The sequence below is a fragment of the Chelonia mydas genome, chromosome 3 (assembly GCF_015237465.2).
Source record: "Chelonia mydas isolate rCheMyd1 chromosome 3, rCheMyd1.pri.v2, whole genome shotgun sequence".
Lineage (NCBI taxonomy): Eukaryota > Metazoa > Chordata > Testudines > Cheloniidae > Chelonia > Chelonia mydas.
In genome coordinates this window covers 190659294-190672873 of record NC_057851.1, presented here as the reverse complement: position 1 = coordinate 190672873, position 13580 = coordinate 190659294, and the positions used below count along the sequence as shown (strand labels likewise).

The window sequence follows — 13580 nt, the reverse complement described above, 5'->3', positions numbered from 1 at the left end:
GTGAGCATTGTATAAAGAGACTTTCCCATGGAACAGAATTGTAAAAGTGATGTCAAGTGAACATTAGTAATTACAGAACATTAAATAAGAAGTACTCGTAGTGAATATGCCTGAGAATCAGGAGCACAGCTAGGAGATGATGTTGTATATGTGGCAAACTGACTCTGAAAGGGCCACCAAAAAATCTAAAGCCAAGTCAAGAGATACAAGCAACCTTATTAATACCAGTGATTTATAGAGCCCCAGGGATCATTGCGATCGTGTAGTCTGACCTCCTGTATAGCCTAGACCATAGAACCTCCCCAAAATAATTCCTACAGCAGATCTTTTAGAAAAACAGCCAATCTTGATTTTAAAATTGTCAATGATTGAGAGTCCACCACAGCCCTTGGGAAGTTGTTCCAGTGGTTAATTACTCTCACTGCTAAAAATGTATGCTTTATTTCCAGTCTGACTTTGTCTAGATTCAACTTCCAGCCATTGTTGTAAAAAATCATAATGAATCTGGGGGCTTAATTTCAAAACTTTTGCTAGATACCAAAAATCATTATCTTAATTAAGACACTTGATTTATGGCTCATTACAACAACCTGTAACCCACTAACTTTTTTGCTCTGTGACTGCAGAGGTGTTAACTGGCCACTTCGCTTGGTCTCTTATAATATGTGTTAACTATGTATGCTGAACAATCTGTTCCACCTTGCATTTTGCTGTGACACTGAGTACCTTTCCCAGATCTCAAGAAGAGCTCTGTGTAGCTTGAAAGCTTGTCTTTTTCACTAACAAAAGTTAGTCCGTTGAAAGATACATTACCTCACCCACCTTGTCTCTCTAATATCCTGGGACCAATATGGCTACAACACTGCAAACAACAAACATGGTTTGTCAATTAACTTTTCGACAGAGAGCAAAATGTAAATGTCATGTTTAAACAATAGCTTTAATGATTTTCCTACTATTAGACATGGCCTAAGTAACACTTAACTTGTTCTTTCCCTGAGCGACATAAGTTTCGCCAACATAAATGGTAGTGTGCACAGTGCTATGTTGGCAGGAGAGCTTCTCTCACCAGCATAGCTACTGTCGCTTGTTGGGGGTGATTTAATTATGTCGACGGGAGTGATCTCTCCCGTCACCATAGAGCGGCTACATGAGAGATCTTACAGTGGCACAGCTACATTGGGTAGAGCTGTGCTGCTGTAAGATCTCTTGTGTAGACATAGCCTTAGACAAGTTAGAGGTCTTCAAGTTGGCAGAGCCTAACAAAATAATCCTAAAATACTTAAGGAACTGGCTGAAGAGATCTCTGAGTCATTAGCTGTTATCTATGAGAATTCATGGAGGATGGGAGAGATCCCAGAGGACTAAAAGGGGGAAATATCTTTAAAAGGGGAATGAGGGCAACCTAGGAAATTACAGACCAGTCAGTTTAACTTTGGTAGTCAGAAAGATAATGGAGCAAATAATCAAGCAATCAATTTGTAATCACCTAGAAGATAATAAGGTGATAAGTAACAGTCAACATGGATTTGTCAGGAATAAATCATGTCAAACAAATCTAACATCCTTCTTTGACAGGGTAACAGGCCTTGTGGATGAAGAGAAACATTAGATGTGATATATCTCTAAGGTGCCACAAGGACTCCATTTTGACTTTAGTACGACTTTTGATACAGTGAACACCCTCAGCAGGACATTTTCACAGGAACGTGAATGGGAAATGGACTCTGTTGTTCTCCACAGCATATTTTGGCATCGGGGAGTCCCAAAAATAGACTTATTTGCCATGGCCAAAACCAAGAAATGCTCCCAGTACAACTCCAGAGCTGGACGGGAGCATCATTCACTAAGAGACGCCTTCCTCTTTCTCTGGAACACAGGTCTCCTTCATGTTTTTCCTGCCCTATCAAAAGTACTGCTACAGATAAGAGAAGAAAGAGCAAGGGTTATTCTCATAGTTCCTATGTATCCAAGACAAATATGGTTCCCATATCTTATTCAGTTAGTGATGTACCTGCCAATCACTCTTCAGCCCCTTTCTCACTTCCTCTCTCAGCACAATGGACAGAGCCACCATCCCAACTTACAGGTTCTCCAACTCAAGACATGGCTCCTTGATGGTTCGAAAGCATAGAGATGTCCTGTTCAGAGGATATGAAAGAGGTGCTTTTATGTAGCAGAAAAATAACGACCCATCACACGTATATTCAGAAATGGAAAAAATTCCAAATCTGGTGAGACTCAAAACATGTTAACCCAACGTCCTGTCCCCTCCCACTAGTACTAGACTAGTAGAGAGTGTGACGGGTTGGGTCACAGAAACTCCCTTTGGGACCACCACTTGATGTGCTGAGACTACCTCTAAGACCGTTTTCCCTGCCAGCTTGGGACTTCAGTGCCCTGTCTTGTTGAGCCAGATATGCTAGCCTGCTACAAACACACACCCAGAGTCTGAACCACGTCCCCCACAAGCTGCAGACTTAACTGAAAACAGCTTAAGACGTGCTCCTGTCTCTAACACCCAGACACCGAGCTCCCAATGGGATCCAAACCCCAAATAAATCTGTTTTACTCTGTATAAAGCTTATACAGGGTAAACTCATAAATTGTCCGCCCCCTATAATACTGATAGAGAGATATGCACAGCTGTTTGCTCCCCCAAGAATGAATTACTTACTCTGGGTTAATTTATAAGCAAAAATGATTTTATTAAATATAAAAAGTAGAATTTAAGTGGTTCCAAGTAATAACAGACAGAACAAAGTAAGTTACCAAGCAAAATAAAACACGCAAGTCCAAGCCTAATACAATAGGAAATTGAATACAGATGAAGTCTCATCCTCAGAGATATTCCAATTAGCTTCTTTCACAGCCTAGACTACTTTCTAGTCTGGGCCCAATCCTTTCCCCTGGTACAGTCCTTGTTCCAGCTCAGGTGGTAGCTAGGGGATTTCTCATGACTGCAGCCCTCTTTGTTCTGTTCCACCCCCTTTTATAGCTTTGGCACAAGGCGGGAATCTTTTGTCTCTCTGGGTCCTCACCCTTCCTTCTAAATGGAAAAGCACCAGGTTTAAGATGGATTCCAGTACCAGGTGACATGGTCACATGTCCTGTGAGACCCCAAGCCTTCATTCTTCCCGGCCTGACTCACAGGAAGGCTTGCAAGAAAAAAACATCTTCAGTCAGTTGTCCTGGTTAATGGGAGCCATCAAGATTCCAAACCACCATTAATGGCCCACATATTGCATAATTACAATAAGACCTCAGAGTTATATTTCATATTTCTAGTTTCAGATACAAGAATGATACATTTATACAAATAGGATGACCATTCCCAGTAGATTATAAATTTTGTAATGAAACCTTACAAGAAATCTTTTTCATGAAGCATATTCCAGTTACATTATATTTACACTCATTAGCATATTTTCATAAAATCATATGAAGTGCAACATCACAGAGAGCAACAAAAATGATTAAAGGTCTAGAAAACATGAACTATGAGTAAAGTTTGAAGAAGTTACATTTGTTTAATCTGGAGAACACCGAGGGGGGACGTGATAGTCTTAAAATTCGTACAAGATTGTTATAAAGAAGAAGGTGAAAATTGTTCTCTTTAACCACTGAGGACAGGACAATATGTAGTGGGCTTAAAGTGCAACGAGGAAGATTTATTTTTAGACATTAGGAGAAACTTCCTAACTTTTGAGGGTAGTTAAAAACTGGAACAAATTACTTAGGGAGGTTGTACCCTACCAGGCCATCCTAAATTCTGTGCTGCTGCTGGCGGCGGCTCTGCCTTCAGAGCTGGGCTCCCGGCCAGCAGCCGCCGCTCTCCAGCTGCCCAGCTCTGAAGGCAGCGCCGCCGCCAGCAGCAGCACAGAAGTAAGGGTAGCAGTACCACAACCCCCCTACAGTAACTTTGCAGATCCCCCTCCCAGAACTCCTTTTTGAGTCAGGACCCCTACAATTACACCACCATGAGATTTCAGATTTAAATAGCTGAAATTATGAAATCTACTATTTTAAAAATCCTATGACCGTGAAATTGACCAAAATGGACCATGAATTTGGTAGGGCCCTATTTTTCAGGTTAGTCTGCTGAAGTTATGGAGCAACTTGCCATGTATATGGAGATAAAATGTTAATAACACTGTATCTCTAGGTGGGATTTTCCAAAGTACACAATGGGTAAAGCTCTTCTTGACTTAAATGGGAGCAGAATTAGACCAATACTGAGTGCTTTCAAAAATCTCACCCCTAAGGTTTCATAAGGTGTTTTCAATTGTTATTGAACTTGCTTCTCTTTTTAATAGCAATAGAGAGCTAAAAAACATTAAAATTAAAAAAATAACTTGTTAAACATGTTACAGTTGCATGCTTGCTGAAAAGGTTTGAAATAAAATTAAGAATTCAACTTGAACTTTCTTCCTTTGCATGTATGCATTATAATATATTCTTTTATTATGTGTTCACAAACTATTTCTCAAATAATACAATAGTTTTCTGGAGTGGTAGTGACACTATAGTAAATGTTTTAAGAGTAGTGATGAAGTTTTATAAAATCTCTGTTTTGAATTAAAGGATAACTTTTAAATGCTATTTTAGTTTGTGATCTGCTTGAATTTGCTAGGACATTTTGAAGGGAGAAAATATGAGGTTCGTTATAACTAGTTCAAAAACCATCATGTGACCAAAACTTTTGGGCTACCTTTTCTTTGGTCCCCCTTAGAAAATATAATAAACCAATATTAGGTATGAAATTAAGGTACAATTTGGAGGAATGTTAGTTAAAATTTGAAATGTGTTTTGTATAACTACTTTTTAAAGTTTAAATAGTTAGTTTTGAATGTCAGCTGTTGATGAATTGAAAGTACTTGAGACATGAGAGATACTTTGACACAAATTTTTTCATGATACAAGTTAGGACAAAGAGACAGTAGAGTTCTTTCCGCATATTAATTAGGCTGACACAAAGACAGGGTTCAGGATAGCACAGTGTCTCAGATCAACTGTTTACTTCAACACTATGTGGCTTCTGAAGAGGCAAATGTAAGTCACACTAACATAAAGGTGATTCTTTTTTTCCTAAAGTGGCTAGACCATGGTTAGAGGTTTTAACTAACAATGGTAGAGTACAAAACAAGTTCAACATGCTAAATATATGGCAATACCTTCATCATCCATTAGCAAATGCTGTCATTCCCAGCTGTCCTGGCTGTCAGAGGGTTGAGTCTCATGGGAGAACCTATCCATTCCCCTTCACCTTCTCACCCAAAACCCCCAAACCCTGATTGTAGCCCCTTTCATCCTGCCCCTTGCCTCCTCCAGCAGTTTGACAAACCTCATTAGGCTCGCAAGATGTGCTGGTGATTCATCAGGAATTTTGTGTTATGTATGTGTGTCATTTAGGACTTTCAAAAAGATGAATGTTATAGTTAATCTATATGAAAAACTGCAGAGACTGAAAGAAAATCTTTTATGAATTGTGTGCATTTGGCAAACATTTTCAGTGCTGGTGTGAGACACTGGCAGGCGTAATGAGGAAAAGGTATGTTTCATAGTGGAAGAGATGGGGAGCCCAGGGAGCACATTAGGCAGACCTGCTGATGAAGTACAGACATGTACATTGCTGCTGCAGCCACTGAATCCAATTTCCAGAAGTGCACATGAGGCTGTGGCATGTTTTGGGGAGTGAGCAATGATGAAGCTTCCTTCCTGGAGGTTCCCTCCAGCTGACAGGTTACGCCATCACTGCTAAATAGGGAAGTTTGCTCGAGGCATTCCTACTTCCAGTTACTTTTTCAACAGTGATATATTTGCACAGGGACGAAGGCCCTCCTGAGGCACATCACAGCCTCTCTCACTCTTTAGGAGGGTTGAGGCAGCCATGAGAAATTGTGGCACTGCAGTTTCTTACTCTGATTCCTGGCCAAATAAATGCCACTCACCTCCCCACTTAGGCCCTGGGGAGCTCCTCACTGAGCTACACCACCCTGGTATAAAAATAAGAAATTAACATAAGCAAAAACTGTTTAGTGACAGTTAAAGTTGCATCAGGACACAACTCATTCGCCCCAAACCTTGAAAGCATGACAATAAGAAGTTAAGGGAAAAGTCTCCAACATTCCTTGCCTCCTTTATATCATCTACAATTACAGCTGGTTTGGAATCACAATTTCATTTCTATAGGAAATTATGACATTTCAGGGTGGGAATCATAGAATATCAGGGTTGGAAAGGACCTCAGGAGATCATCTAGTCCAACCCCCTGCTCAAAGCAGGACCAATCCCCAATTTTTGCCCCAATCCCTAAATGGCCCCCTCAAGGATTGAACTCACAACCGTGGATTTAGCAAGCCAATACTCAAACCACTGAGCTATCCCTCTCCCCTAAGACAATGTTCTTATTCATAATAAAAAGGCAAATATCAGAATTTCCCACAAAATGTAAATTCCAAATTGTTTTGATATTGAATCATCAACATTTCTATTCATTGTGTTTTGATGTTTTATTAAAATATTAAATATAATATATTCTATAGAGATATGGTATTAAATACTATATTTAAATATAATACAGGAAAATAATGTTCCATATAAATCTGAAACAAATCAATCAAAATGAATTTTTTCAATTTTGACTTATCTGCATTTTTTTTTTAATGGAAAACTGTTCATTTGGGGCTTTTTCTACCAACTCTACTACAATACTGTGGCTAACACAACCCAACACTCCCTACGGCATTCACTTTCCTATTCAACAGATGTTGGAAAGCAATGTGTACCCCCAACATCATTTAACTCACACTCTTGTGGAAAATCTTAAGTGACCTCAGCAATAGTAAGGCAGAGCAACTTTCAAATGAACAGACTGTTTAACAGTCTTATGTGCCAATCTGTTGAGACAAGCTCATGCGGCTGTCATTTAAAGTTATGCATCAGAATACAAGTTGGATGACGCGAGGGTATGTGATGTTTTCCAAGGTGCTGGTTGACACAATTATGTGTCATAGTGAGTATGTTGGACAATTGACAATTTTCTGTGAATGGCTCAGTGCACACTTAAAACACACAGAGAATGAGGCTAAGCATTAGTAAACCTCAGCTTCATTCACTATAAACCTCCAGTGCATTTTTGAGTATGGACCATTGCTAACAGATCATGTATGCATGCCATTACAGCTGGCCTTCCTTCAGAACATCATCTGATCTTTGTTAAAAATACCCAGTGGTGGTGTTAAAATTATATTGTGCATGCATCCCATGTGGTTTTCAAAAGGTTATAACTCAGCCAAATAAAAAATAATGTTCGCTGGAAAACTCAGAATAACTTCTCCTCACTGAAGGTTATTTTCCAGGTAAATTTCAGCTTCCAGCTGTTTCAGTTCTAGAACTGTTCTAACACGGCGGCTACTCTGAAAACAGTTCTAGAACTGTTCTAACACGGCGGCTACTCTGAAAACAGTTCTAGAACTGTTCAACAATAGGCAAGATTTTTTAAATGGGAAAATATATGCTTTTTTTTTTTTTACTGTCTGATCATGCAAAAATGTCTGAACCATTTTTCTTCAAACTATCCAGAAAAATTCACCTTTGGGCAGAGTCTAATTGGTGGAAATTTCAAAATGTTTTGAGAGCCTGAAATAGGGGCTCAGAAATGGAAATGCATAGACAGTCTTAAAACTGTAGCTGTGACTGCTGCTTTAGCTATAATAATAAATATGAGAGTGTTGGTATAATCCCCCTGTCAGCTCCTATTTCAGCCAGGAACTTGGTATAATATTTCTTTAGAAGGCCCCATTTCAGTGAGGAACTTTAAGAATGTGAGTAGTTCTATTAAACTTGGCAATGGGATAAGTACCCCCGCTGAATAAGGGCCTAAAATATTAAGTAAAATGTATAAATGCTTATAAATTAATTATGAGGAGTAGGACAAACATTTTTAATAGTGGGTTGCAATTCTTTCATAATCTGTTCATTTTTTATCCTTCTGATTGTACGAATACTCCATGAGATCTGAAGAGCCTTCTGACTTTGATTTGTTAGTGCAGCTGTAAAATTGCCAGCAGTTGTTTTATCCAACAATTCTGCTAGCCCCTATACTGGCACTTTCCCAATCTCTCCATCATTTATATATACATTATTGGAACTGATTGTTGCTTTTTGTCTTTTAAGCACCCTCCAAACACTATTGTGTAGCTATCAGAGTTCACAATGTAGATGGTAACCTTCACCACAAATGCTGAATGTTCATTGCTGTATGTAGGCTCCAGGCCCTGAGTCCATTTCAAAATCCACTACTTAGTTTAGTATCTTTGGAGAGGAGAGAGGTATGTAGCCATAAAATCCAATAGTTATCAAAATTATCTTACAAATTACTTAATTAAACAAATCATAAAAAGCAACAGAGAAATTCAAAAATTTAAAAAACATTAAAAATATTACAGTACAGCAATGAATCAAATAAACTCAAAGTTAAATTGCATCTCTATCCTTAACTTGCTTTATATTTGGGAAGCACTCCCAATGTACCAAGAAATACATTGATAATGAGGTGTGCACTTACGTCATGCCTTTATCCAAAGATCTCAAAGCATTTTACAAGGTGATGTGAGGATTCCTTCCAGGATCTTTTCCTCTTGGCTTATGAGGAACACGTTACCAAATTCTGGGAAAATACTTTATTCAGTACTCTGGAATCCAAAAACTTAGTTCAAATCCAGACTCATTACTGACGTTTCTTTATAGGCATTTCATAAAACTACACTTGATGTGATCAGGCTCCGGTGTCGGCAGTGGGTTAGGATACACCAGAGTTCCAAAGTACATAATTATAAATCAGATTATGCACATATTCTGTGTTACATTCTACATTATATCACATGCTTTGTGATTAGTTTACTAATTTTGTGAACCAATCCCTGTATAAATCATAAACTATCAAAAAACTACAAAGCGTACTAGTAAGCAAAGCTGCAGCGGCAAGCTGATCACACGTTATTCTTCTTCCTACTTTTTCTATAGCTACATGTAAATTCATGCTTTGTCCATTGTTAACCTCTGTTTCCTTACTTCTGTTTTGTTTCATTGTTCATGCCAGGCCTACAGGTGGGCAAGCACCATGAGCAGCACGTGACTCCTCCATTTTGGGAGGCTGGGTGCACCCAGACTGTGGCCCTGCCCCGAGGCCTGCCCAGCTCAGCCTCTCTCCCCAAACACCCCCCCTCCCACCCCCGTGCTCCACCGGTGGCCCTGCTTGGCCCCCTCGACAAGGCCGCCCGCTGCTCACCCCTCTTCGTGTCCTCCCCCTGCCTACCTACCCACTGGCCAGCCAGCTGCTCACTGCTTGCGTGTGCCTCTTCACCCCCCTCCCATGAGGCTGTCATGCAGGTGGAGCAGGGACAGGAAGAGAGAAGCCTTGGGGGAATTGGACAAGCGGGAGCAGGGCCTTGGGGCAGAGCGCTGGTAGGGCCATGGTTGGGGCACCCACCCTTTTGGCAGCGGCGTGCTGCAAAGGTGGAGGGCCAGCTGTTTGGGGAGGCTTAGCTTCCCCTGGCCTCTTGTACTCGCCGCCTATGGTAAGGACTTTTAAACATGGAAAGCAAGATATAAATCCAAGCAATTTGCTTAAGGTTATTCAGCAAGTGTGTGCTATTAATTGGATAAGAATCCAGCTATCTAGTGCCCAGATCTGCCAATGCCACTGCTGTTACATGGCAGGGTTTTGTTAGATTTAATTAGTACAGCAGAAGTGGCTGACAGTGCTCCGTCACGCTCCCTCTCTCTGGGTACACTGTTCAGGCACATCGGAATTGCCGGACTGGATCACGAGGTCCAGTTTTCTGTCTCTGACAAAGGTAGCACCAGATATTTCAGAGGAGAAGCTTTGGTGTTGCTGTCACAGAGTGGATTCTTGGATTTCCACATATACACAGACAAGTGATTTGAGACCCCCTTAAAGGAGATAGATTTTTCTGGAGGTAAGGACTCTGCACGTTCTGACGTCAGGCTCCATTTAAGGCACCTCGAGTTTGGCACTCAAACTGGGGATCCCAAATCACTTTTGAAAATCTAGGCCAGAGACTGTTTCACATCTGGGATCAGTAAAGGGACAAAGTAAATGGAGTTTGCCTGCCAAATTCATAAACGGTGTAAACAATGTATGTACTGTACGTGTGCATTGTTCTAGATAATCCCACCTTTATGCAATTTTATTAAATGTAGTTAATACACGTTCAGCTATTTTTCAAATAAAAATATCTCAGTTTATTTTTGCGCACACACAAAAGGCTCTTTTTGCTTAGAGACTGGCAAAAGGGGAGCTGAAAAACAGAGAAGTATGTTTTATTCATTTTATGCTAATCTTTTCTTGGAAATGACTGAGCCAGTAGAATTATCTAATAATTTGTGTGGTGAATTTCAGCATAATGTGAATGTAAATGATTGAGTTGTAAACGGTAGCTCAGATCCTGGGCTATGCTGCACCATACCAATAATACTAAGCAGCCTTTAAGCTAGCATAGCCAGCTGCAAGAGGACCACCCCATACCCCCGTGTAGAACCAGTGTAAAAGACTCCAATGCCACCTCCCCGCCCTGCAGATTTTCAAAGGTGCTGAACATCTCTGTCTCCTGTTGTCTTTAGTAGGATTTGGACAGAAACTGAAAAAGAGACCACGTATATTAAGGGCCCTAAGCATGGATTTAGTAGCCTAATGTTAAGCACTCAGATTTGAACATTTTTTGTCTGGAGCTCTCTGCTTGCACTTCCCCAGCTGTAAGATCGGGATGATGATGATACTTATTCACCTACTATATATGGATGTTGAGGATTAATTAGAGCACTTTGGAGATGAACAGTTGTTGGTAGTGTGAAATCATTACTGTTCTCAGTTATGCTGTTCCCTTCTCACTCAGTCTGGATAATTAAAACCAACTGGTCAGTTTTACTTCTGTTTCTCATCACTTTCATTTTCTAACTCACATACAGGTGTGCTCCACACTGAGGGAATGTTTTCAAGGAAATTCCAAAAAGAAAAGAGCCCTGGTTCACATTTGGTTTTGTAAAAATCTTTCTTTACAAAATGTAATTTGGAGGCCTACAACTGAAGTTCAGCGCAGAACTGAAGAATGTTATTTTTTTTGGGTCTGCTTTTTCTTTCTTCCTTTCCTTCTTTCTTCCGACTGACAAGCTAGAGAAGAAGTGTGGCATCAGTTGCAAAAGAGGTGTCAAATAGGCCACCCCTGAAATTCTTTTATCTCAGTAAACCTTCTTACTGATCTGCGGCTGTGTCTTGTCATCACTACAGTAGCTTTGTCAAAAATAAATATTGTAAAACTTTTTTTTTTGCAGACTGAGGTGAAATATGATCATTTCTGTCAGCTACTTCCTCCCCCCCTCCCCACACACACACTTTCTCTATATATCGAATTAAACCTATATGCCTTTTATGGAAGACTATTCATAACACTTTTTTCTCTCATTGATGGTCGTTTTAAGGATATAAAATAGAATATCCTCTATCTCTGCTATTTACTTATAGCGTTCTCCTTTGGGTGAAAAACACCCCAAAAGTTGTGAGTAGAAATACTACATGTGTCCTGTGGTGAATCAAATCAGTCTCTAAGGAATTTTTAAAAATTGGTACTTGGTTGTATAGGACTTGATGTTTTACCTTCTCAACTTTAATAAGCAATTTCAGTGACATTTAAGGGATTAGCAGAACCTTTTTCTACAGGGAAAGGATGAATTAGCTTTATTTTGTTCTTTCATTAGTTTACCTCTGATTCTAGGCATTCATTTTCAGATTATGCTCTGTGAATTAACGAAGGAATCTGTTTTGATTATCTTAGAATACTCACTCCCAAAGATAATATCAAGCATAGGTCAAGATCAGACAGGCTTTCTTAAAGGGCAGCTGTCTCCTGATAACACTTGACATCCTTTCAGAAGTCTACACTAAAATGCTCTATAGGAGCTGGGGCCAGGCGTGGGGTGGGGACCTGCCGGCGGGGAATCCTGTCACATGGTGTAGAGGAAGCATGGGACGGGTACACTTTCAATATGAAGTACTGTAGCTTTGTTTTGGGACATAGAATCATAGGTTTAGAAGGGACCTTAAGGGTCATCTCAGACTTAATTTTCAGTGCTGGATCTAGGCGCCATAGTTAGAACATAGAATAGTAGCATTGGAGTTGAGGAACCATTTTCCTTGGAGGCAGGCAATGACTTCTATCCCGTCCACTTTTGATTCTGTTAACTATGATGATCAACAGGACCTAGGATATACGTAGCTTTGAGGCTGCAACGACACCTTGCAAGATTTCTCTTTATACTGAGGATGCACCTCTTTTATCACATAGCTGAGTATTTTCTCCATCACAGTTAATAATAACTTGAGCCCTCCAGTCCCAGTTCCCCCAAAAGTTTTTTTTTCCCTATTCACTTATCATTCGTGGAGTAGGAATAAGCCATGCACACTGAAAAATGGTAATGCACTGCTGTATCTTTTTCTATGCATGTGCCTGTATATTAACTTAGTGCAGCTGTTCTTAAACTGTGTGTCGGGACCCCAAAGTCAAAGTGGGAAGCCCCGGATGGCAGAGCTCAGGTTACAGCCCCCTGCCTGGAGCTGAAGCCCTTGGGTTTCAGCTTTGGCCCCTGAGCCTGGAGTGATGGGGCTTTTCTCCCTGCCATGGCAGCGGGGTTTGGGCAGACTCAGGCTTCTGTCCCGCATCCTGGGATCGCATAATAATTTTTGTTGTCAGAAAGGGGTTGCAGTGCAATGAAGTTTGAGAACCCCTGAGTTAGTGAATCCAGTGGGATTGTGACTAAGAAAGACTTAAGAAACTGATGTCTCCCCTCCCACATTTTTGTGTGGTTTCCATCTCTTCTGGTACTGTCCTACAAATGCGCAACCTTGCTAAATTTCCTTTCCACATGACTAAGGCTCATCAGCCATTTACTTTTCTTTGTTTTCTTTTATTTCTCTACATCTTTGCTTTCTCTTTAACTGTATGAATCAGATACATAATTGTCTCATTAGTTAAATGACAGATCACTGTTGACTGGAAATTTTGTTGCTATGACAGCCCTTTTATTATTAGTCATTACTTAACAAAACAAATCTTGACCAAATAATCTGAAAAAGATGTGATCTAAAATCTTTGTCAGGCATACCCATTAATTTAACTGTACCAGCATTGTATGTGTATTTGGAGGGAAGGAGGTTAAACAGAACATCACAGATGTAAATTTGGTTCCAGTTCTTCCTAGGCTGCTCTGAGGCTTATTCTTACCAGGTTTGTGGCAATATTTATACGGTTCCTTTTAGCCTGCCAACCTTAGTGTCAACCTGAAATTAATTGATGACAGCTACATTTCCCCCCTTTTCCTTTACTCGTTTTGGGTTAAAAAGATGTCAGGGTGTTTTACATCTGTATATATTATATGTATAGGAGAGAGGCTGCAAGTGATAACTTTATTTCAGAATTTCAACAGTTTGATAAATAGCCATGCTGACAAATGACAGATCTATATCTAAGTGTTAAAAAGGTATTATTGAAATAAATAGAATA

The 13580-nt window shown here is 40.0% G+C and overlaps 1 protein-coding gene across 3 annotated transcripts in view; it reads left to right on the top strand.

Annotated features, from left to right (window-relative positions):
- Positions 1–13580, top strand: part of MACROD2 (mono-ADP ribosylhydrolase 2) — a 1293068-nt gene that overhangs the window by 827663 nt on the left and 451825 nt on the right. The window lies entirely within an intron of this gene.